This window comes from Acomys minous (assembly GCF_964271855.1).
Source record: "Acomys minous genome assembly, chromosome: 6".
In the NCBI taxonomy this organism is placed as follows: domain Eukaryota; kingdom Metazoa; phylum Chordata; class Mammalia; order Rodentia; family Muridae; genus Acomys; species Acomys minous.
In genome coordinates this window covers 28,219,412-28,244,124 of record NC_140487.1, presented here as the reverse complement: position 1 = coordinate 28,244,124, position 24,713 = coordinate 28,219,412, and the positions used below count along the sequence as shown (strand labels likewise).

At 37.5% G+C, this 24,713-nt stretch overlaps 1 long non-coding RNA gene across 1 annotated transcript; it reads left to right on the top strand.

Annotated features, from left to right (window-relative positions):
• The first annotated feature begins 10,341 nt into the window (after positions 1-10,341).
• LOC311599605 lies at positions 10,342-23,973 on the top strand. The gene is made up of 4 exons (XR_014779967.1): positions 10,342-10,624; positions 19,447-19,480; positions 20,526-20,585; positions 22,165-23,973. It is a non-coding gene; the product is annotated as an uncharacterized lncRNA (long non-coding RNA).
• The last annotated feature ends 740 nt before the right edge of the window (positions 23,974-24,713 follow it).

Sequence of the window (24,713 nt, the reverse complement as noted above, 5' to 3'; positions counted from 1 at the left end):
CCCGTCCAGGGGACATGGTCAAAGGTGAGGCACCAGAGTATGTGAGAAAGTAATATCCCACTCTCCACTCTACTGTGGAGAGTGTTCTGTCCATTGGCTAGATCTGGGTAGGGGCTTAAGGTTTACCCCCTGTATTGTCCTTGGCTGGTGCCTTAGTTTGAGCAGGACCCCTGTGCCCAAATCTGCCTATCATAATGTTCTACTTGTAGGCTTCTAGGACCCTCTGGGTCCTTCTACTTTGCCTTTCTCCCATGATTCTCTCATCTAGAGTCCCACTAGAATGTCCTCTCCTCTGTCGCAGTTTCCTGGTAAGTGAAGGCTTTCGTGGGACATGCCCGTTGATGTAGACTGTGCAAGACACAAGCAGCATAGAGTCCTATCCACTAAGACTGTAGTAAATATCTACATTTTCGACAGAAAAGAATTCAGCTTCCCAAAACACGGTGAAATGTTGGCAAATGTTTACCATATATTTATCCAGGAAATACTCCTGATTTTTCTGATTCTAAGAGCTCCAGCATGATAAGCTTAAACTTACCAAGTTAACACTGAGGAACACAGAGTTGCAATGAGAAACATACAATCAACTATTGGGAGCCAAACTAGATCTTTTGAGCCACTGCCTGCATGACACCATCACTTCAAAAAGCAATTACAAACTTAGTGGCAACTTTTTTTTTTACATTGCATCCTTTCCATCTCACTTCAAATCAATATACAATCCAGATAGAGCTTCTTTTCCTGACTCAGAGCTTCAGCAAGTATTACTATCTTAGGATGAATACAACCTCTGATATATATCTTCCAAAGCAGTATATAAAACAAACTCTCTCTCCCAGAAACAGAATGGTATCTGTGGCAGCAAGACTGAAGAGGGTACCACACCAGACAGAAGCTCCCATACAGAGAATCAATGAGTTAAACCTTTTCAGGGAGGAGGTATGGCCTGATATTGGTTATGTAGACCAGGATGATTTTAAACTCACAGCAATCCACTACCCCCTGCATCCCGAGCACTAGAATTAAATCTATACATCACCACACCTTGCCATATGTAGATTTGTGAAGGTACAAGCTTAGAAATAACCATATGGGCACCCTCTGGCTCAGAACATTGTCCAATTAAGTAACATTTATGTTTTTCTAACAAGTTGACTATATGGCACCAAAACATTTGAAGCAGATGAAGTAATCCTTTCAAACCATCGCTATTCCTCTTCGGGAAACTAGGGTTGCTGATTCTCACAACACTAGGTTCTGTATTTTAGATGTCTTATTCTCATATAAAGTGAACATTTCTAAGTGGAATGCCCAGAATATATACCACTGTTCCCCAGCTACAGGAACTATTATCTGCTGAGAACTCAAAGCCAAATTAAACTGTGCAAGTTGATGTCTTAGCCCATGAATTGCCTGCATGAAATATCATCAGCACACTAGTTGAATTTAGCAAATATTTGAAGGCCCATATAATATGAGAAGACAAATTTAAGTCAATCCACTTGTAACAGACATGGCTTCTTGCAATTTTATCCCCATTCAGGTAATTCTAAATAAGGTCCCTCAAAAATGGTCATCTCAGTAGTTCTTCTTCCTAAACAACTTGCTTTAAAATGACCCTAGCAAATAGGTCTTCCTCAAGACCCAGCTATTCCACTCCTTGGAATATACTCAGAAGAAGCTCCAGCATGCAACAAGGACATATGCTCAACCATGTTCATAGCAGCCTTATTTATAATAGCCAGAACATGGAAACAGCCTAAGTGTCCCTCAGTAGAACATTGGATAAAGAAACTGTGGTACATTTACACTATGAAATACTACTCAGCTATTAAAAATAAGGAATTCCTGAAATTTGTGGACAAATAGACTGAACTAGAAATGATGATAATGAGTGAGTTAACCCAGAAGCAGAAAGACTCAAATGGTATATACTCACTTATATCTGGACACTAGCCCATGGGGCATGTTCTATGAAAATCTTTACTTATCAGGAAAGTGGGACAGAGGGAAGGACATCCTATTGGGACTCTAGGTGAGAGAAGCATGGGAGAATGGGGAAATAGAGGGATCCAGAGGGTCGTACAAACCTACAAGAAGAACATTATAATGGCAGTTCTGGGCCCAGGGGTTCTGCTCAAACTATGGCACCAGCCAAGGACTATACATGCAGTAAACATCAAACCCCTACCCAGATCTAGCCAGTGGACAGGACATTCTCCACAGTTGAGTGGGGAGTGGGGACTGACTTTCACACAAACTCTGGTGGACCATATTTGTTCACATCCTCTTGATGGGGAGGCCTGGCAACACTCAGAGGAAGGATAGCAAGCTACCAAGAAGAGACTTGATACCCTATGAGCATATACAGGGGGAGGAGGTCCCCCTCAGTCACAGTCATAGGGGAGGGGAGTAGGGGGAAAGCAGGAAGGAGGGAGGAATGGGAGGATACTATTGAGATGTGGATGGGATGGGATAACTATTGAGATGTGATATGAATTAATTAATTTTTAAAAAAGTAAAAAAAAAATGACCGTAGCAGAGACTCCTAGTAGCAGGAGCCACCGTGACTAAAGAGGAAACCCTTTAACTAGACAAATCTCCTAATAGAGGGCAGAGAACACCAACCCATTCACAAAAACTGGGCCCACAATTCACCCTACCTACAAGATCTACAAAAATTGAGAGAAGATCCAACCAATACCCACCCCATGAGAACCAACCCCTGACACTATTAACAGTACTCTGCTATGTTTGGAGACAGGAGTCAAACATAGTTGTCCTCTTAGGGGCTCCTCCCAGCAGTGACTCAAAACAGATGCTGAGACTCACAGTCAAACATCAGGTGATGCATAAGGAATCTTGTGGGAAAGTGGGGGAACGAAGAAAAGGACATGGAATAGACAGGTGCTCCACCAGAAGACCAGCAGAGCCAACTAACCAGGGCCCAGAGGGGCCTCCAGAAACTAAATCACCAACCAAGTACCTTGCATGGACTGGACCTAGGGCTGCTAAAAAGATGTAGATGATGGGCAGCTCAGGCTTCATGTGGGTCCTCTAATAAAGGGAATGGGAACTGTCTCTGACATGGACTCTGTTGCCAGATTTTTGATCGTTTCCCCCTGGCGATACTTCCCTGCCAGGCCACAGGGAAGAGGGCATTCTCATTCCTGATGCATCTTGATGAGCTAGGGTGGGTGGGAAGTGGGGTTCCCCTTTTTTGAAGATCAGAGGAGGGGGATGAGGAGAGAAAGAGAGGGTAAGGTTGGTGTTGAGGAAGGATGGGGCTACAACTAGGATGTAAATAAATAATAAATAAATAAATAAATATCCATTTTGGCATCAACTTCATTGTAATTGATATTTATATTGATACAGATATTGATAGCCATCATCTCAAATTCATCTCCAGAAACTTTAGCTAATCCTCTGTTCCTTTTTGTTTTCTTGCTTCATACAAAGGCTTGAGATTTTGTTTTCCAACCTTACTTGTTTTTACGTGTATTAATACTGGAAGCAATGTTAATGCAATTCTGGCTTTCAATTTTTAGAATGTACTTCTTGTATGCCCAGGAAAATGTCCACTTCACAAGAGGCAAATATCCTACTTAGAACTAAATTGTCCCGTTCTCCTACCACGTTATTATCTACAGCACAGTCTGACTTCTTCATAAATCTGTTACAAGAAAGAAGTCTTTAGAGGCAAAAAAAAAAAAAAAAATGAAATGACTGTTCAATTTATAACAAAAACCATATGCTTTATAGCTAAGCTTTTCGTGGCATTTCTTCATCATTAATTGCATCACTATAAAAAGCAGTTTGTTTTTTCTCTACAACTGCTTTCAAGCTTGAAGCAAAGGTTTTTATATAATCTTAGCAATATATAGATGGGGAGGATTTCTTCTCTTGCCAATTGCAAAGGGATTCCTCTGATTATTGAGAGTCCTATCACCTAGACATCTATATATGGCCAACATTCCATTAAATCTTTACATACTTTTGAAACTTTCCAAAAAAATATCTACCCAGTTTTCTAATCAATTCAGGATATAAGCAGTGCTAAAAAAAAAAAAAAATAGGGGGTTAATATAGGACTTCTAACCCGAATGTTACATAGATGAGAAAACATTTCTGGCAGGGAAAACATTTCTGCTAAATTGCCCTTTATTTCTCAACTCCTTTACTTTATTAGAGAGCCTAGCAATGTGGAATTTCACCAATCGCAGATGCCAGGTTCGATTTCCCTTCCATTTTCTTACTGCTTAAAAAAGAAATGCTTCCAGAACACAGAAGTGATGTCTTGGTTGACTTCAAAATGGTGCATTGTAAGTAATTTGGAAAGCCTTAAGTGAGTAATAAGATAAGTCTGTTGCTATACGTGTTGCATTCTGGGGGAAAGAAGACATTTTCTTTGACAAGTGACAAGCGTTTCACTAACGCATGAGAACAAGGTAGAAATGTCCTAGCAATTTCATTCCAAATAGTGCATTTCAATATCAATGTTTTGAATCAGCATCTATCCATTTTTTATCTAATTATTTTAAAGGCTTCTTTTATGTTTTTTATGTGACTTTTCATTTACATGTGTGTAGGTGTGCTCACAGGAGTACATTTGTCCTTAGAATTCAGAGAGGACATTAGAGCAATTGCAACCAAGTTACAGGTAGTTGTGACACACATAGCATGGGTGATAGGAATCTAACTTGGGTCATCTGGAATGACAGCAGTCACTACCTACCTACTGTTCCCTCTCTGCAGCCCCTTGGCTTACTTTCTAAGCACCTCAACTTTAAAAATAAGTAAATTCTCTTATCAGACAAATTACAGAATGTGTCTTCTCTTATTTCTCCTAATATATCAAATATTAGTCCTACAACTCTGCAATCTACATGTCATTTAAAAATATGAAAGTGACTTTAGCATATAGTGCCTAAATCATATCCTCATATCCATTAGTACAAAAGAAATATTCAAAACAAATCTTATTAATGTAGGAAATGCTTATTTTAAATTTTTGAAAGAACCTGGGACTGGAGAGATGGCTCAGGAGTTAAGAGCATGTATTGTTCTTGAAAGGACCTGAGCTGGGTCCCGAGGACCTGTAGCAGATGGTAGACAATGGCGTACAAGCTTAATGCTAAGTGACCTGACATTCTCTGTGGCCTCTGCGAGCACACACCCCTCAAAACAAACTAGAAGTAAAACTTAAAAATCTAAAAGGTTGAATGAACCTGTAGGAGATTAGAATGTACAACTCATGATTCCTAATAAATATATCCTTAAATTTAAGGTATATTTATAGAAAATAACTTATAAAAATGTAGCCTACTTTATTGATTTTTAGTCTCTGTTCCCTATAAATGTAGTATTTCTTTTGGGACTTCAGAATTCTGGTAGAAAATTTTCAAGAAGAAAACAGTGATTGATTGACTTTAAAATAGGTTATAGCAATGTGTCTGTATCAGCAAACAACAAAAACAAACAAGTAAACAAACAAACAAAACCAGACATATTTTACAAACAAAATCAAATAATGCATCTGCTGTATTGTGTGACTGCCTTACAGATGGAAATATTTCATGGATCACAGAATAAAGCATGTTACATACCACAATTTTTAAAAATTCTTTAGAAACTAAAGCATATACTTCAAGATAAGATGAGTTTAGGGGAAAAGTGTTGCCATTTTGCTCTTGTGATTAGAAGCTTATCAAAGAACAGTCCCATTCAAGTTAAGTAAATAATGTATATTTCTCATATATTAAAGAATCAAATTGGCACTCCAAAATATATAATGCAAAATATACAGCTCTTGACATTGAAACTGGCAAACGTGGCATTCAGAGTGACGGTCCACTCAGAACCACTGTGGCACAGTTCCGGAAAACAGGCATGGACTGAGTAGAACTAGTGAAGTGACAAATGCACAGCTTCAGCACTGAAAAGCAAAAGCTGCTGGTCACACCACAGTGAACTCCATAATGGCTTTCTTATGGTGCATGACCAAGGGGAGTGTCTAGTGCTCAAGAGCCAGGACGGTTGTGTTGACAAGGCTTTTAAAGGTCGGGTGTTGTTTTACAAGACCAAAGAATTCCAAGCATTTCATTTTGTACCCTAAGTAGGGAAGCCACTTCTACGCTGCTTGAGTCATCTTATTTACAATCTAGTGAGAACCTCATCTTGCTGATCACATGAGGAATGAATTTTTTTAAATCAGGACTACTTATAAAATATGGCCATTCTTAGTGAGTTAGACTTATTTACAATGTCAATAATCATAGTAGTTATTTCAGCAGCCTTAAAAGTTTATTCCAGAATCAGAGTTGCTGTTCTTACAGTTTCTTTTTTGCCTTTTTCGTATTTTATAACTGTTGCTGGGACCCAGGCCCAAGACCCTTGGGGGTGGGGATAGGGTGAGCTGGCAGAGTTTCTAAACTTCTCTTCTTGTTTGAATTGTACTTTTTCTAACCTCAAGTTCAAAGCCAACAATAGCTTTGCTTATAAACTATATTGAATCAAAAGATTATCTCAGAAATATGATACACCTTCAGCATTCATCCTCACATTTACCTTAACCAATAAGACTCTCAGACCTCTTCAATCATCGACCATTTAGACTTCATTTTCCATATCTTCCTTAGTCATGGAGTTGAGTGGATTCTGGCTTAGAGGTTAACTCTTGATCCTTGGTCCCTAGCTTGAGATTTTTCATTCCCAGTATCCATGTTCTCTCCATAAGACTCAACAAATCCACTTTTCCTTGCCACTGTACACTGTACATACTCCCAACATGTTCTAGTAAACTGACTTGTTCCCAAGTTGATCATACTAAACCACCATTTTGTCTTCACAATGCAATTGGTATTCCTTCTGCTGAGAAAGCATCCTTTGCTCAGTCAATACCTATCTAATTGTTTAACTTGACTAATTTCACATAGGAGCATGAATACAATAAATAGTACTTGAAAAACTATACTTCTGCTTCCTCGTCCTCAACACTAAAACTTCAATCATTAATTGTCTAGTTGATTATTTAATATTTGCTTCTCCAATTATAATGTATATACCCTGAAGGTAAGGGCTTTGCATATATTACTTCTGGTTAATTCCCATAGATTATCAAGCTTTACATTTGCTTTGGATTACATTTTGAGACAAGCTCTCATTATGTGGCTCAGGCTACCTTCAAACACAGAATCTCACCTCAGTCTCCCATGTGCTAGAAAAATAGATGGCTGCAAAACTTGATATTTTGAAGTTGACAAATATTATCTACAAGGACTCAATATTATAAGCAAAAGTGGCAGAGATTAAAAATATACTACATGATCTCACTTATATGTACTCTTTAAAGGAAGAGTTTAATACATCAATAAAAACTGGATGTGGGAAAAAGAAGCAAATATAAAGATAAGTAAAAGGACACACTTGCCATTTTATAGGATAAGTAAGTTTGCAGCTCAAATATAGGACAACAATTGATCATATTATATTACATTCTTGGAATTTTCTAAGAAATTAAAATTTTGAAACTCTAGCCACAAATAGAATGAAGATAAGAGGTAATTCTATGAGATGATATACATGCTACATCTCTTGATGTATAATATTCCTTTCACTGAGTATGAGCATAGAAGCATCATGATGGAGACCTTCAGTATGTACAATAGGAAATCAAGTTGTTTTCAAATGTTTGACAATGTTCCCAAAGGCATTGGGATACCACCCACTTTTTCTAGAACCTAAAATCCCAATCCTCAGTTCCACAGTCTATTTCTAAATAACGCAGAACCACTCCCATTCCTAATGTTTAACTCTTCCTTTATTCACAGCAAAGCTACAACTTCAGGTTTTAGTCGTAGGAGATTTTGCATATCTTTAACAATGGGAAATGATACTTCAATTTACTTATTTAAAATGTTTGCATCATATTTTGGGCAAACAAGATATTAAAAGTTTGTTCCATCTGTGGGAGCTGCTGGATTATTTTGCCAAAAGAAACGAGGTAAATAATGACACCTATTTGGTGTATCTTCATCAATGGAATATAAGAAGTTTAAAACTAGCTATATCTTTATTGGATGTATGTGTTTTAATTTTGAAACTGAAAACAAATTTGGGGAGTATTTCTGCCTTTCTATCAAAAAATATCTAGAAGTTGCACCAAAGCATTCTGACATTTCCTCAGTCATGTATCATGCAGGATGATTCTCCTGCAGTAAGCATTTCATACAATAACAAACTTTACCTAGCATTTATCTAATAAATTTTAAATAAAAGCAAATATATGATTGAAACATAAATTTCAAATATTATTAATAAATGAGATTACATTTTTTTCTTCAATTCAACAAAAATACCTCAGCTGTGCTTTCCTCACAAGCTTCTTTTCAAATTCCTTCAAGGATGCTGCTATATTTTAAGAATAGCTTTAATGATGATTGATTGATTGACTGATTGATTAAGTAATCTTCTGAGAGTTTATTGTTGTTTAGCAAATCCTGCTTCTCTAGGAAAAGATCACACTTTTTTACCTTCATTTGTTTAGGCATTGTGACATGCTGTGACCATAGAAATGTAAGCAGAAGCTGTAATGTCATTCTTATATAGAAAGCAACAGGGACAATTCATATGTCACCATGACCTCATTACCATAATGATAATACTCCTCATTAAAGCTCCTTAGGGATCCTGTGCCCTAGAGACAACAGTAAAACCAATAGCAAAGAAGAGAGGTAAATCATCATTGTTGTAAATTGTTGGGGTTGGAAACATTGTCACTCTAACAATTTCCACCCCTAATAATGAAACAATCTTATATTCGCAATCTATTCCTGTCTCTATAATCTTGCTTTTGACTGCTACCTATCTACTACAAATTCTTTCTAGATCTATTTGTTTTATGTGTATGAGTGTTTTGTCACCCCATGTGTTATTGCTGGTGCCTTTGGAGATCAGAAAAGAGCACTGGATCTTCCAGAACTGGAGTTACTTACTGACTGGGGTGAGTCACTGTGTAAGCTTTGAAACTGAACCTGGATCACCTGCAAAAGCAAAAATGTTCTTAAACACTGAGGCATCCCTTCAGTCTCTTAAAAAAAATTTTATTGAACTGTAAAGTCTTTATTAAGAAATACTAATGATGTCAAAGGCAGGCCAGGCAGCACACAGAGGAAGGGGAAACAGGCTATCTGGATGAGACCTAATAGGCTGTGATCATATGATAGGAGGAAGGCCCCTTCTGTCAGAAGTCAAGTGGAGGAGAATAGGGTAGAAGAGAAAGGGAACATGGGAACAGTAAGATACAAGTGAGAGGACAACAATTGGATTGTTATCTGGATAAATTATAATAATTTTTAAAAAAAGAAATACTAATCATCAGTGTTCCAGTAAAAATATGACTGCCTAAACAACACCTAAAACAATATACCACCAATAGAGTTGTTAACATGAAATAGGAAAATCTCATGGGACCCAGCCATAAACAAAGAATTGCAGGAAACTGGGGAATGTTGAAACAGATAGAGATAGTCTTTTCCAGGAATAAACTTCCTAATCAGTTACCTAATACCAATTAATTGGTCAGCTTTGAAATGACATACTTAGACATTACTACAGTTTACTTATAAATTGCTTACAATTACAAATGACAAAATGGGTTAAGCAAGCTGTATTTATATATTCATGCATATAAATTATGTAAACATTGAAGAACAGGTTATGAATTTGAGATGGAGTAATGAGGGAGGCAAGGGAGAAGTAAGGGGATAAAAGGGAAAGTATAGTGGAATTTTAATCCAGCAACATGGCTGCTCTGATTACATACAAAGGCCTTCTAGGTGTGTGTGAACAGGCTGGAATGCAGACACACATAACTTTACTTCCTCTGGCTGGAATGCAGACATGGCCTTGGCACATTCCTTTAATCCCAAACAATGAGGTCTAATTAAGGGATAGACTAAGTGATGAATCAAATAAAGATTTAACAGAATAAGGTAGGCCCAACTCTCAAGAGGACAAATAGGAGAGAGAGTCTACTTAAGAGTAGAGAGGCTGTAGAGAAGACGTACAGTACAGGAATTCAGGTGTTTATTGTGTCAGTACGTTAGAGTTGCGAGTCAGTCAGTCTGTTCACAGTGGAGTTCAGTTCAGTTGAGTTTAATGGAGTTGATTTCATTGAGTGAGTCCTTGAGTGAGTGAGTGAGTGAGTGAGTCAGTCAGTCAGTCAGTCAGTCAGTCAGTCAGTCAGTCTGTCTGTCAGTCAGTTGAGAGTTAGTAGGGAGTTAGTCCAGAAGAGGTGCAGTGGAATTAAGTTCCTGGCAGTTCCATTGGTGGCAGTCCTGTCCACGGAATTCAGAGGCGGTTTACCAGTGCAGCAGTACAGAAACAGCTTACAGAGAAAGAACAACTTGGACATAAAGACAGAATGAGTCAGAGAATGAGAGGAGCCAAAGGATTATCACATACTGCCAAAGTTAGCACGACACCATGAAGATAAAGCCAGTGAGAGACCAAGAGGAGCCTGTTTGTGTCAGTCAGCTTCGAGAGGTTTTTGCCAGAAGAGCTGAATTGAGCCAGCCAGCCAGAGTTCAGAAAGAACTAGAAAGGGTGAGCGTGTTCAGTGGTAAGTCTCAGAGGATGAAATATTCTAGGCCTGCGTCAAGGGATAGTTAGATAGATGCAGGAGGGTTCCGCCAAAGCCACGTAGTAGAAAGGCTTCGGAACAAGTTTCATCTCATCCCTTCATCTGAGAAAACAAAAACACTTACAGAAAAGGGGAAACGATAGAATTATATAAATAAATACTTTATGCTACCAGATACTTTCATTAATATCTAATGAAATTTCTGTAAAAGTTTTAGTAATAGATATTTCAGTGAATCTTTTTTTTAAGGTATTACAATATAGATAATATTATGATGTCTTATCTTCACAAACACAGTGTCTAGGGATCTGGGAAGATGATTTTGCAGCTAGAGTGCTTTCCACGCGAGCCTTAGACTAGAATTGATAGCTCTAGAGTGCAGATACGGTGCAGCAGTCCTGTTTTCCACCCTCAAAAGACAAAAGCAGAGAACTGGCATCCCTGGAGCAAGTGGGCTAGTGAGTGTAGGAATTTCAGCAAGCTCTGGGTTTTATTAGAGTCCTTTCCTCAATGAATAAGGTAAAAGAGTAATAAAGAAATATGCCTGACATAAATCTCCAGATTTATGTACACATATATTCATGTAAAATGACACATACCTCACAAACAAGTGCATACATGCCTAACATACAGCCACATACACACACAGACACATAAACACACACACACACACACACACACACACACACACACACACACACACCCCAGAAAATAAAAAAATGATAGCTGGTTAAAGGAACAACTTTTATAATTAGTTAGATTTCAACATTCCACATTGTTTCAAAAGACCATGTGGTATTTAATAAATACCTATATTTCTATCTGACAGATTAAGTAAACAAATTTGAAAAAAAAAAGAAGACTTCTGCTTCATCGTAAAAGAGGGTTACAAAGCAAAATTCTCGGTGGATGAAAAAAACAATTTGCATATTGATGTAGGTGCTAGCTGAGCTAGTAGATACAGAAGCAAATTTGCAGTGGGTGCGTGAGTAAGTAGAAAATTGAACTTGGAGAAATGCCTTTAAAAAATGCCTCTGATCGATGTAGATCAAGCATAGTGAAGAAAATTGGATGAGGGATGAAGGAGATTAGAAAGGAGGAAAAGACTTCTCAGTACAAGAGTCAGAGGAATGAGAGATAGTGTTTAAAGTTGCTGCAGGGAAACTATAGTAAAATCACTGAAGGAGGGTAGTGATCTGAGACAAGGAAACGTTAGCAGGAAATAGAATAGTGTGCGTGCTGGCTCCTTCCTAAGTAACGCCATAAATTAAAAGTTTGAGCTTAGTTTTGAGAAGGTTGAAGTGAAAGGTGGACTGAGGAGTGAAAAATGTCCTGAAAATGTTAAAATATTGGTATGCGCATGGACCGAGGCCACAGTTGACCTTTCGCAAATCACGTATATCGATTTCTGAACCAAACCAACCAGAAGGTATAAAATTCTTCCCAGAAGCAGAGGCACAGAGCAGTCTTCGTAGTCTCCAAAACTCATTTCAAAGTAGCATTTTTAATATAATTTTACCAAATATCCTTGACAGAAACATCAGGCCAGGTAAAACTAATTTCCTGTCTTGGAAAGGAATGAGTGTCATAAAGCACCACTTGAATAATGTAATGGGCAGGATAATGTACAAGTCATGTAAGTGTGTATAGGAACAAAAAGAGCCATGGTGAATCGTTGAGGGGATGGAACAAAGGGAGGAATAAGGAAACTAACCAGGAGAAGGGAGGAAGGAGAAGGAGGAAATTGAAAGGAAAGAGCCTTTAAAACTCTGGGCGGTAAAGGATGTTCTTCCTTCACTCTGATCACCAACTCCTGTGAAATTATTGTTTCTATTGCTAAATTTCCCTAACTATATTAGAAAACTATCTTCAGTTTATATGAATGTTTTAAGATTAATTACATGAAGCTTACAATGTAAATGGGAATCTCAGCAAGAGTCATTGTCTGTGTATAAACTGTGATTCTATATAAAGGCACAAACCGAAAAAAAAAAAAATGCAATACATTGCTTTGATGAGATGCTGCTTCAAAGAGCTCAGCATCATTTCTAATTAAACTCCTTCTTCCAAGAACACGTTTTAAAGGTGGTTTAATTAGAAATGATGATGAGTTCTATATCTGGAATCCATAAGGCAGGAGAGAACTGATTCCTGCAAGTTGTCCTCTGACCTTCATGTACCCAACATGTAGGTTTCCTTTGCCTAACTGTTCAAGAGTGTGAACAAATTTATGACAGGTATTTCAGGCTGGTGGTGGGTAATATCTTTAAAGTACTTGGTTGTATTGGCTGTTTCTAAACAATTGTTACTTTATTCTATTAGAAACATAACAAAAATCAGTACAAATGGCCACATAGACTATACGATTTCATGAAACAGTGTCTGTTTGCACACCCAAATCCATTGATATATGAGTGTTCAAAGAATTTCCACATAAAGGCCCCCAACATTCTGAGAGAGTTTTATTTCTCTTTTTAACTCCCCAATTTAAATAAGAAAGACCCTATGTGTCACTATCATAGGGGAAACTACATAAAAAAAAAACTTATCATGCATTCTTAATACTTGAAGCATTACAAGAAGATACTGTCTCTGATGTTTCCACTTTAAAGTTTTATGGACATTTACAGACTTGCTTTTCCCTTTGTGGTTGTTGTCATCACTGTAATTTATCCTTGTTATTAGGACTTGGAATTGATGAGCTCACGACTTGCAAAAACTAGGTATAAAAAATTAGCAACTGGAGCCGGGGAGGAAGCACCTGCACAGTGCTCTCAGGTGGGCTGTGTGAATGGCATCAATGGTCTGCATCTGGTGGAGTGTGGCATCCACATAAGAACGATGCACCCTTGCAATAGAGGCTAACCAGTCACAGGGTTCTCACCTGAAAAGGAAACCTCTGGTGCATTATCTTCTCTTGTTTAATGCTGGATTTTCTTTGTACCTCTACACATTCCACCATAGTTATGAACTTATATCTCATTTTGAAAAATGTGAACTAACCTTAAGAGTACTATGCTAACAATGAGCTTAAATAGAGACTATATTAAAATCAGGAATCCATTCCTGGAGACTTAATTAAAAAGAGAAATATATGCAGAAATACATACTAGGAGAAAGAGTTATCTTCTAGTGTAAGGAAGTTAATAGAATGAGTCAGAAAATCACCCAGGTGTACAACATGCAGACAGCATTGTGGAGAAACTGATTTCTGAACTTCCAGCCTCTTTTATATTTTTCTGCTCTATTAAGAGGTACATTGGGGAGAAACCCTGAAAGGTAAATATCCTGTAATCCATAGTGATATTTCTCAGCCGTTTATAGTTGGAGTTGAGGAAAAGCCAAAGTCTGGACAGTGTTTGGCAGAAAAACATTGTATATGATATTATAACCATGGAGATTAGAAAACAGTTCCTGAGCAATTAAATAAAAATGAGAATGTATGTATGTATGTATGTATGTATGTATGTATATACACTATATAGTCTATATAATAAACATTATATAGATTGATCAGGTTATACTTATGTATTTATGAATATACATACATATACATATGCAATAGCAATCAATGACTAAGTGACCATGAATTTGCATAAGAGCAAACAGGGATGTATTGGAGAGTTTGGAAAAAGGGGAATGAAAAATGATATAATTATATTATAAACTAAAAATATAATAGAAATATCTTAAATTGTTATAATGATGTTTTTTCTTCACAGATGACTACCAAGTCAAAATTAACACTTAAAGCATTTTCATAAGCAAGTATCAGGATACTTCACTATATGTTGTATTTTTAATATTAATTTCTTAATATACGCATGCATGTGTGTATATGTTGTGCATTCATGTTCATGTACGTGAGTTTGGGCATGAGCATACACAGCTGACAATGTGTCTGGTCAGAGAACAACCTTGGTTCTTGGTAGTCAGATTCACCTTGTTTGTTGAAATGGTGTCTCCTCACTGATGCATGGGCTACACTGTCTGGCGAGAAATGTTTGCAGGATTTTCCTTTCGCTGCTTCCACTCTCCTTGTGGGAGTGCAGAGATTAGACATGTCTGCACCTGTATGAAACTGTTACCTGAAACATATCCAAACTCAGTGTGTGAAGCCTGAACAGCAAGTACTTTACCAACTGAGCCATCTCCCCCAACTCGTGGGGAATATTCTTTATAATGATTTCTATTTATTGGCCTCTTAAATTTTTATCTTGAGGGCTTTTTTTTACACGAAAACAGTGTATCTTCTCCAAGTGAAATGACGCTTATTTTCTTCTTTGTTATCCTCATCATTGTATCTTTGTCAACTTCGTGTTTGTCCCCATAATTATGAAAGCTTGATGCAGACAGACACCCGTTCATCTTATTTATCCAAATACTACAACCCATATGAGAAGATCTGACACAAAGATGATACCAAAGTCTTTGTGTAGTAAGAAATGGTTACTTTTGTGTAAGCTTAACAAAGTACAAAAAAAATTTTATTTTCCACTTCATCAAAAAATTTTATTTTCACTTCTCCCAAGATGCCTCTCATTATAATAATCAAAAACGTAAAAGTACATTATTTTATCACTAGACTATAATAATCAAAAATGTAAAAGTACATTATTTTATCACTAGACTATAATAGTCTTCTATACTCACTCCCTAAGACTGATTAGTGATAGAGATCAGACCCAGATATTCAGTCATGGTGGGATTTAACTGGCAGACTTGTGCCTAATACTTCAATGGATTGAACTGACCATCAGCTTGAGGTACAGGGCACAAACATGCACTTATTTATATATGTGTGGACATAAAGTGATATTGTTGCATGGTACTGGAAGCATTGGTAATTTATCTGTTTCAATACTTAATATTGCACAAATCAATAGAAGCAATTGTAGAGCAATTTTAATCCAGTAACATGGCAGATCTGGCAAGGGATCACATCCAAAGGCCTTCTAGGTCTGTGACCAGTCTGGAATGTATACATGCCACATACTTATAATCCCTCTCTCTGGAATATAGACATGGTCTTAGTACACCCTAAATCCTTCTGGCTGGACTACAGAAGCACCCTTACTACACCCCTTTAATCTCACTCAATGAAGATAAAGTTAGTTTGTAGAAGAAAGCAACCATGTCTGAATGAGTCATATTTTTGAGGGGCAAAGTGATGAATCAGAGAAAGATTAGGCATAATGAGTCAGAGATAGGCTATGCCCAACTCTCACAAGAACAGACAGGAAGGAGAGACTACTTAAGAACAGTGCATGGAGAGAGGGGAGAGTTGAGTTTGGGATAGTTCAATTGGGTATAGTTGATTTCTGTTCAATTTGTACATTGGGAGCTGAGTTTATATAATTCAGTTGTGGAGTTTAGAGGCATAAAAATTCAATGAGAAGCCAATTTGAATCAGTAAGCTTGAAGAGAAGTTTTGAGCCAGGTATCTGACTTGAAGCAGCCAGCCAGAGTTCAGAAAGTACTGGAAAATGATCTTATTTAGCAGTAAATCTTGGAGACTGAAAACATTCTTAGTCCTTGGTTACCAGGCATGGAAGCTGAAGCCTTCAAGGTCTAGGCTTGCAGAAGATTAGATTTTAGGAAGGCTAGAAGCTTCTAGGCCTAGGCCTAAGGGTAGTTATAGATATGCTTTGGAAGCAGCCCAAGCCATGCATTTGTACAGCTTTGGTATGGCTCTCATCCTACCCATTCATCAACGGAATTAAAAACAACATTTATATGCAATATTAATTATAAAATTTTTCACTAGAAGACTGGAATTTACTAATAGGATGGAAATAGAACAGTAAACTTAGTGAAACATCAATATGATCTATTTATTAGCTCATAATGTCATGAGTATCAAGATTTGTGCTAAGGATATCTAAAAGGAATTTCTCATAATGACTTTAATGAGCTTAAATAGTTAACTCAGCCACAGAAAATATTTCAATTATTTGTATTTTCTTTTACTTTTACATATGTATTATATATGCATATGCATGTGCAAATATGTATGCCACAGTGCACATATGAGGGTCAGAGGAACTTACAGGAGTCCATACTCTCCTCTTACCATATGTATTTCTTAGCTACAAAGCCATTTTTGAAAGCCCAGAAATTATTTCAAAAATTTGTCAACTATGCATCTAAGTTTGTAAGCAGATTAAAGTTTAGTGACTAAGAGGCCTTTATATTAATTTAATGTTTAAGTTATCAAATATTATAGCTGAAAAAAATGACTTAGTGACTAAGGTGCTTGTGTGAGCATAAGGATCTGGTTATGATTCCATAGCATCCATGTTGCAACTAGCCACAGGTACCTGTGTATACAACTCCAGTGCTGAAGACAGAGAGAAAGGTAGATCTGGCAAGCTTCCTGGCCAGACAGCCTAAGTTGAAGATACACTATCTATCTATCTATCTACCTATCTATCTACCTATCTATCTATCCTATCCTATGTTCATCATTATTAATTGTTATAATTATTTCCATTGTGTATAATAATAATAATAATAATTATTATTATTATTATTATTATTACTATTATTATTATTATTTGGAGTACCATTGGAGAAGTTATATGATGATGACTATTGGTCTCTACATGTATCTGCAAGTGCACGTACCTGCTCACACACACATGCACATAAAAATGCATATGCTTACACACAAAGAGAGAGAAAGAGAGTGGAGTGGGGAGAGAGGGAGAAATGCCCTAATATAAGCAATCAGAATTAACCCTAAAATCCTATCTTTTTATTCAATTACTCACCTTTGTAGTAGGAATAAACAAATATGATGAAAAAAGGAACTTAGAAACTGATAGTATATTTACTCAGTTGTTCTGGAGTCATTCACAAAGCACACAGGGGTAGAGTGACTACAACCTCAGTGAGAGTGATTTCATGGAAGTCTCTGATATATATTAGTGTCTTCATTTGTGTATTGATATTAATATTTCCATTTCTAGAAGAGCGTATATATACATGTGGAAGATATCATTTAACATATTAAATTATTTGAGGAGGAAGAAAGAATATAAAAGTGAAACTTGGAATAGGAATAAAACAAAATGCATTAGATGAGGAGATGACTTAGTAGGTAAAGTGTTTATTTGGCATGAAAGCATAAGGACTTAGTTTGATTCCCAAAAGACAACAGGATAACTAATCCACACTGTTCTGCAGAAAAATGAAAAGCAAAAAGCTCCAGAAATGCACACATAGCTAGACTGATGTATAAAGCAGCACACAAAATCCTCTGAACACGAATACCCGAGGTTGGCCTTGGACCTCCACATGGTTTTATGATATTGAACAAATGTACTCCAAAACAAAAATATGCAACACAGACATAAAACATAGATTGAGAGAGGAGAGAGAGAGAGAGAGAGAGAGAGAGAGAGAGAGAGAGAGAGAGAGAGAAATGGTGAGTGAGAAGAAGAGGAAGAGGGAGAGGGAGAGACAGACAGACAGACAGATAGACAGAGACACAGTGACACACAGAGAGAACAGAGAGTCAGAGAGAAATATATGGCTTTTACCTCCAGTTATAATCTACAACTAGTGATTTACCTATGCACAGGTGTCTGACTTTAAAGCTCTCTGATATTTGTTCTATTATCCCCCATGTCCTCAGTTTAATCTTCTGGGACCAAATCAACCTAATGATTTAATTTCATAATTCATCTCCGAGGGAAGTATTAGAATACCACAAAATTATTTGGTAGACATTATCAGGGGTATTTTCTATGTGTCAATTTATGTAATCTCCACAGTGAATTTTCAGGGTATGCACCCATGTCCACGCAACGGATGATGAAGTACTATAAATCACTCCTTGAAGCCCAACTTCTAAGTAAAGCACTGCACTCAGGAACAGTTTTATTGATATGATTTTTCTGTTGTGCTTTTATTTTCAATTTTAAAAACTGTCTTTTTGACAAGTAAGGAAAAGAGGAACTATTCGAAAATTGAGAAGAGGGAATTGGACAGAAGACATGTGTACGCTATAAGTGTATAGTTACTTGTTTGAACGGAAATGTCATAATGACATACATTATTTTTATGACCAGTATACATCGATGACACAGGAATAAGAGAAATGGAAGATGATATCTTCTTCGTACATTTCCTCCTCTCTCCTGGCAGTTGTACAGCAGTGGTCACCAATTAACGAGCTCCTCTATAGCACAGATTTTTGTGTGCTCTCCCTTGCCATACACACATTTACACAGGGGACTGTCCTTACTAAGGATTTCTTTCTTTCTTTCTTTCTTTCTTTTTTTTTTTTTTTTTGTTGTTGTTTTTCAAAACAGGGTTTCTCTGTGTAGCCTTGGCAGTCCTGGACTTGCTTTGTAGACTAGGCTGGCCTCCAACTCACAGCAATCCATCTGCCTCTGCCTCCTGAGTGCTGGCATTAAAGGCCTGGGCCACCATGCCCCGGTAGGATTTCTAAAGTAAAGTATCTGGAACAAGCACTTTTCTGACAGAGGGATTTTGAGGATGAATGCCCATTGCCTTGATTTTGTGATTCATGATTTTCAATTGGTAAAACTTATTTAGTCCAGGCAAACAACTAAGAGCGTTCAATCCAGTATTTTCCATTATTCTTACAGAGAGACATTGAGATGGTTGCTATCACATGATAGAACTCGGCTTCCTGGAAGAATTTGGCCCAGTTCCTAATGGATACATTTATCATGTACTATTCTTGTGTATATGTGTTCTTTAAATGTTGTTGCTTACAAAGTCTAAATAGTGACCTAAGTTTGAAGTTATTGTCTCTCTTTTTCACACAGGATTTTTCTAGGGAAGAACCCACATGATTTTCTGGTATGATATATATTTGCAGTTGAAATGCTCTAGTTACATGATCGAAAATAATACTTTTACTTAACATTGCACATTAACAGTTCTTATCTGTAAATGGTATCAAGGCAAGCTTCACATAAACTATATGGCATAAGAATACTGTAACTAAATTCCTTGAGATTGAATATCCCTTTGCTAACTAGCTTTCTGAACAAGATTAACCCATTAACTTCTCTCGCTTAGGTTTTATTTGTACAAATAAGGTATAAATATTCCACCTACCTAATCCCTTTGTGATTAAATGAGGCATTATATATATAAAACAGTAACTGACATGCTGGCCTAATTATATGTAACATGCCTTGCAATTCACTCAATAGTTTAAAATGTGATATTACTATGGTATATCACATTTGGCAGGACAGGATTCACAGTCTTGTTATTCCATATATGAGACATTAGGATGCATGCTATCCATGCAAGACTAGTAATATGGCCACATAGCTGACACTGCATTCTATCCTTGCATAACAATGGAAACGGTGTTTGCCAACTGCTAATGTCAGGAAGTGTGAAAGGGGGAGGCTTGAGCCACAGGGATAGCATAAATTTTGGCATGCTTTCTCAAAACCAAAGAGGAATAAGTCCATTAAATTTTAGTTAAGAAACTGAACTTTTAAAAACGGTCAAGGAGGCCTGCTGCATAAAAAGAAACTGTGGGTAGGGGCATCTCTGTAACAAGCTGGAGACTTAAGTCAAAATAGACCCATGGGAAGATATGAGGGGAACAATAGCTTAGACTCCTGGTAGCAGGGGCCGTGGAGACTGAAGAGGACACCCTCTAACTCTGCAAGACTCCTAGTGGAGGGAGGAAAATTCCAACCTACCCATGAAAACTTTGACCCAAGATGTACCCTGTCTACAAGACATGCAGGGATAAAGATAGAACAGATAGAGCAGAGATTGAGGGAATGTCCAACCAATGCCTGACCCTCCTCCCTTAATCCCACCCCATGAAAGAGAGCTAATCCTTCACACTATTAATGATACTTCACTGTGTTTGCAGACAGAAGCCTATCAAAGTTGTCCTCCTAGAGGCTCCATCCACAATGCTTTGAAACAGATGGTGAGACTCACAGCCTAACATAGGACAAAGCATAGAGTCTAGTGGAAAAGTGTTGGGGGGAAAGATAAAAGGACTTAGAGTTGACAGGAGCTCCACAAGAAGACCAGCAGAGCCAACTAACAAGGGACCAGAGGGGCTTGTGGAGTCAGAATCACCAACCAAGGACCATGTATGGACTGGACCTTGGTCCTCTACAGATGGTTCTCTGAGGCTTTGTGTGGGTCCTCTAGTAAGGAGGGCAGGGGCTGTCTCTGACATGGACTCTGCTGCTTGAATTTTGATCAATTATGGGACTGCCTTGCTAGGACATAGGGAAAGAGGATGAACTCAGTACTTATGGGTCTTGATGAGCTGGGGTGGGTAGGTCAGAAAGGGTGTGGCTCATTTTTTTTGAGGAATAGGTAATGGGGAAGGGAAAGAGAGGGTGGGACTAAGAGGAGAGGAGGGGAGGAGCTAAAATCTGGCATGTAGAGCAAATTAAGTAACAAATTAAAAAAAAATGCTCAAAAGCAATTAGAAAAAGTGAGTCATAATGAAAAGTATAAAAATCTAGAAAATATTACAAACAAAAGTAATAAAGATATGAGTTTAGTTATTACAGATAAAATTAAGAGTATGACCAATCATACATCTCTGCTTCATGTCAAATTAACCATGCACTATCGTGATGTTCATAACATCTTTAAATCCAAAACTAACTTTTAAGTGTGATTGTTAGCTCTTCAGGTGTGTTAAGACATGATCAGTAGGAATCAGGTAATAGTTCATTTTTCCAGTGAAGATAAATTTATACACAGCATCTTAGAAAGGAAGGCTGGCAGCTGATAAGACAAGTGGGAGAACACATAGGGAAGGTTCAGAAACAAGTTCATTTATACACAAAAAAAGTCTTTGTGTTTGTTCTACCCACAATCCCCCTCCCACAGACCTGTAGAGCTACTGCTGTGGCAGCTATTTCAAAACAGTCAGATATGAAAATTGATGGCATGAAGCTTTTAACTCATATATATATATATGAAATTAGATTTAAAAAATTTAGGAACACAAGGCCAGGTGATTCTTGGGAGTGGTCCCCATTCCAAGACAACCTCCAAGTTTATCCTCAGCCATAAATATATTTTTCCAGATGAATCCCACAGATTATTATATTCTGTTATATTATCTATATTTTGTACTTACAAATTAAATGGAAATATTAAACATCTCCTAAAATTGGAAATACCTCTGGGAATGTAAAGAAATTTGCCACCTAGACATTTACAAGAGATAAACTGCATTTAAAGGTAAGAGTTTTATCAAAGTATGGTAGAGGAAAATAACTGGGAAGTAAGAAAAATCCCAAGAGGCAAATCAGACTTCAATGTGGGTGAGCACAGGAACAAAGAACATCATTAATAGATACCTAGGGACCTAAGCAAACAGAAACAGAGGGAAATAAGTAAGCATTGTAACTTAATTTTATCTTAAATTTAATGTTTAGCTTGAAAATAGCTGTTCTAAGACAGTGATCCCCTGCAAAAACATAGACTATCTGACAAAGTCCTCAGTGCCAAGTAAAATGAAACTTTTTTCTTTACAGTTGTTGGTCAGAAGACTCCAGGACACCCCCACCCAAGAAATACTGGCTATTTTCATTGCCCTTGGCTGTTTCCCAAATACTGGATATAAGACCCTGTTGCTGAAGACACACACATTTTGGACACAGGACTTGGAGGAATTAAGTTGAAATTGACCTGGAAGATTCTCCCTTAGAGTTAGTTCTCATGATAAAAGAAGGATCTATGCAAGCTGCCAAGGAAGGGAAACAATTAATAATCAGCTCAGCTGTGATATAAAAACAATGTCCAGAATACCAAGATATCCTGAAGATGCAATGATGCCACTAATATCATGGGAGCAAACAATAGCCATCTAATTGGACTTGTAGTCTGGTCAATAGGAGAAAAATCATGCCTATTACTTTAAACCTAGCCTACTACTCATGAGTGATGAGGCTATGAACCCTAGAAGAGAACCTACTACTATCACCTCACTAAACCAAGTTAATTTCTAGCTGTTTCCTTGGCACCCTTCTTCATACTCACAGATGAGGGTAGCACCCACCCTTCATCATAACATCTTATCGTTTTAGAATGAAAAGACCACAGTAGTAAGCCACAACTCGTCAGTACTTCAGTTGTATGCAGTAAGAGTTGTCAATATATCTTTTTATTTCTCTGACATTAGACTCCTGTGTAGAAAACTGATGCTTATACCTTTATCTTGTAGTACTTTTTCTCTGTTTCCATAGAGCAATGCCAAAGGTTTTTGTTTACTAAATTCACTCTACAAAGCTTCAGCTTCTCAGATATAAAAACTGGCTATGGGAACAAGTGTTGAAGAGGCTCTATACCAACTTCCCTGATGAACACAGGTTATTAAATATTTCTTAATAAATAATAGTAAATTGTATTAAGGAATACATTAAGAAAATGGTATATCATGACCAAGTTTCTTTCATTCCAAGAATGGTTCAACATATACAAATCAACAAATGTAGCAGAACACAAAGACTTGGGGTCAGAAATTTCATGATCATCTTAATAGATTCAGAAAAGACCTGTGATGATGTTAAACACATCTTCATAATAAAAGCCTTGAAGAATCTAGGAACATAAGTAGCAAGTATAACATACTAAAATGATGTTTGACAAAACTAACTCTAACATTGTACTCAATGAGGATAAAACCAAAAAAAAAGCACCATAAATGAAAGCAGTATGCTCACTCTCACTAGTCTTCTTTCTGTACTTTACTCATTTATTCTCTATAGGCATCTACCATGGCTTTTCTAAGGGCCTCAGTCTGTTTCCATCTATCTTCTTGTATTTCTTTATGGATTTTATTCACTTCCTACATTATCATCTTCATAAGGAAATCTTTAAGGTCATTTTCTTCTGTTTTAGTTGTATTAGAATGTCCGCAGCTGATTCCTTAGGCAAAACTGGATTCTAGAGAGGCCATATTGTTTTGGCTTTGTTGTTTGTGTTTTTCTATGATGTTTAATCATCTGGCTGTTTCTGGAATTGTGTTGTCATTTCTCGTGTCCTTCATTGGCAGTTGAGAGCAGCTAGTAGGTGAATGGCTATAGGCTGAGACTTCTCACCTCTGGGCCTCATGGAACCCTTCTGTGGATCAGCCTGGTGACCTGAGATAAGATCAACCTGTGTTCCACACTATGGTGGCTCCTCTCAGCAGGGAGACTCAGACACTGCTGTTTTGTGGCCCACAGTTGAGTCAGAGACACAGCCCAGGTGCTGTGTGCAGGCAGGCATGTGGTTAGACTCTGGAGACTGGGCCTGCTCTTGTGTGGATCCAGGAATGTTCCATTGATTTTCCAAGGGATATGAGGACAACAGATCCACTCGTGTTACAGACTATAGGATCTCCTCTGGGATGGGAGACATGGACACTGTTGTTTTGTGGTCCAAAGAATAGTATGGGGTCCTGAGTGCTGTGAGCCTCAGCCTGGTGTGTCAGTAGACACTGGAGACTTCTGTCAGACATGCAGGGACCCAGGGACTTTTCTGTGGATTAGCCAGGTGACCTGAGGCCAGACCCACCTGTGTTCCACATCCTGTGGGTGGCCCCCTCTCACCTGGAAAACACCATCACTAGCACTGTGGAGCTTTCAGTTTTCACTGTGGAGCAACAGTTCAGTTGCTGTGCAATCACTGCCGTCCTGCTGATCAGGCACAACACATGATTGGTGCAGCCATCTTGGATCTCCCCTTGCCTGAATAATTTCAATATATACATATTTAGGTTTTAAAATGAATATAATGAACAAATGAATAAATGAATATAAATGAATAAAAAAAGTGTTGTCCTGGGGATGAGTAAGTGTTTACTCCTTTTATATGTGTGTATACATATTTATATTCATATACATGTATGTAAAGTTTTAGAGAACACAGAGTACACTGCAGCAAAATCTTTTTATTTGTTTCATCTTTCTGCAATAGTAGAATTACTATTTTGTCTGATTTGGCCTTGGTCTCAGCTTAAATCCAGCAAAGTAACAAACAGTAATTGCACCTCAATCTCCAGGCTTGCAGGCAAATAGAAGTGGCCATATGGTACAAGTCA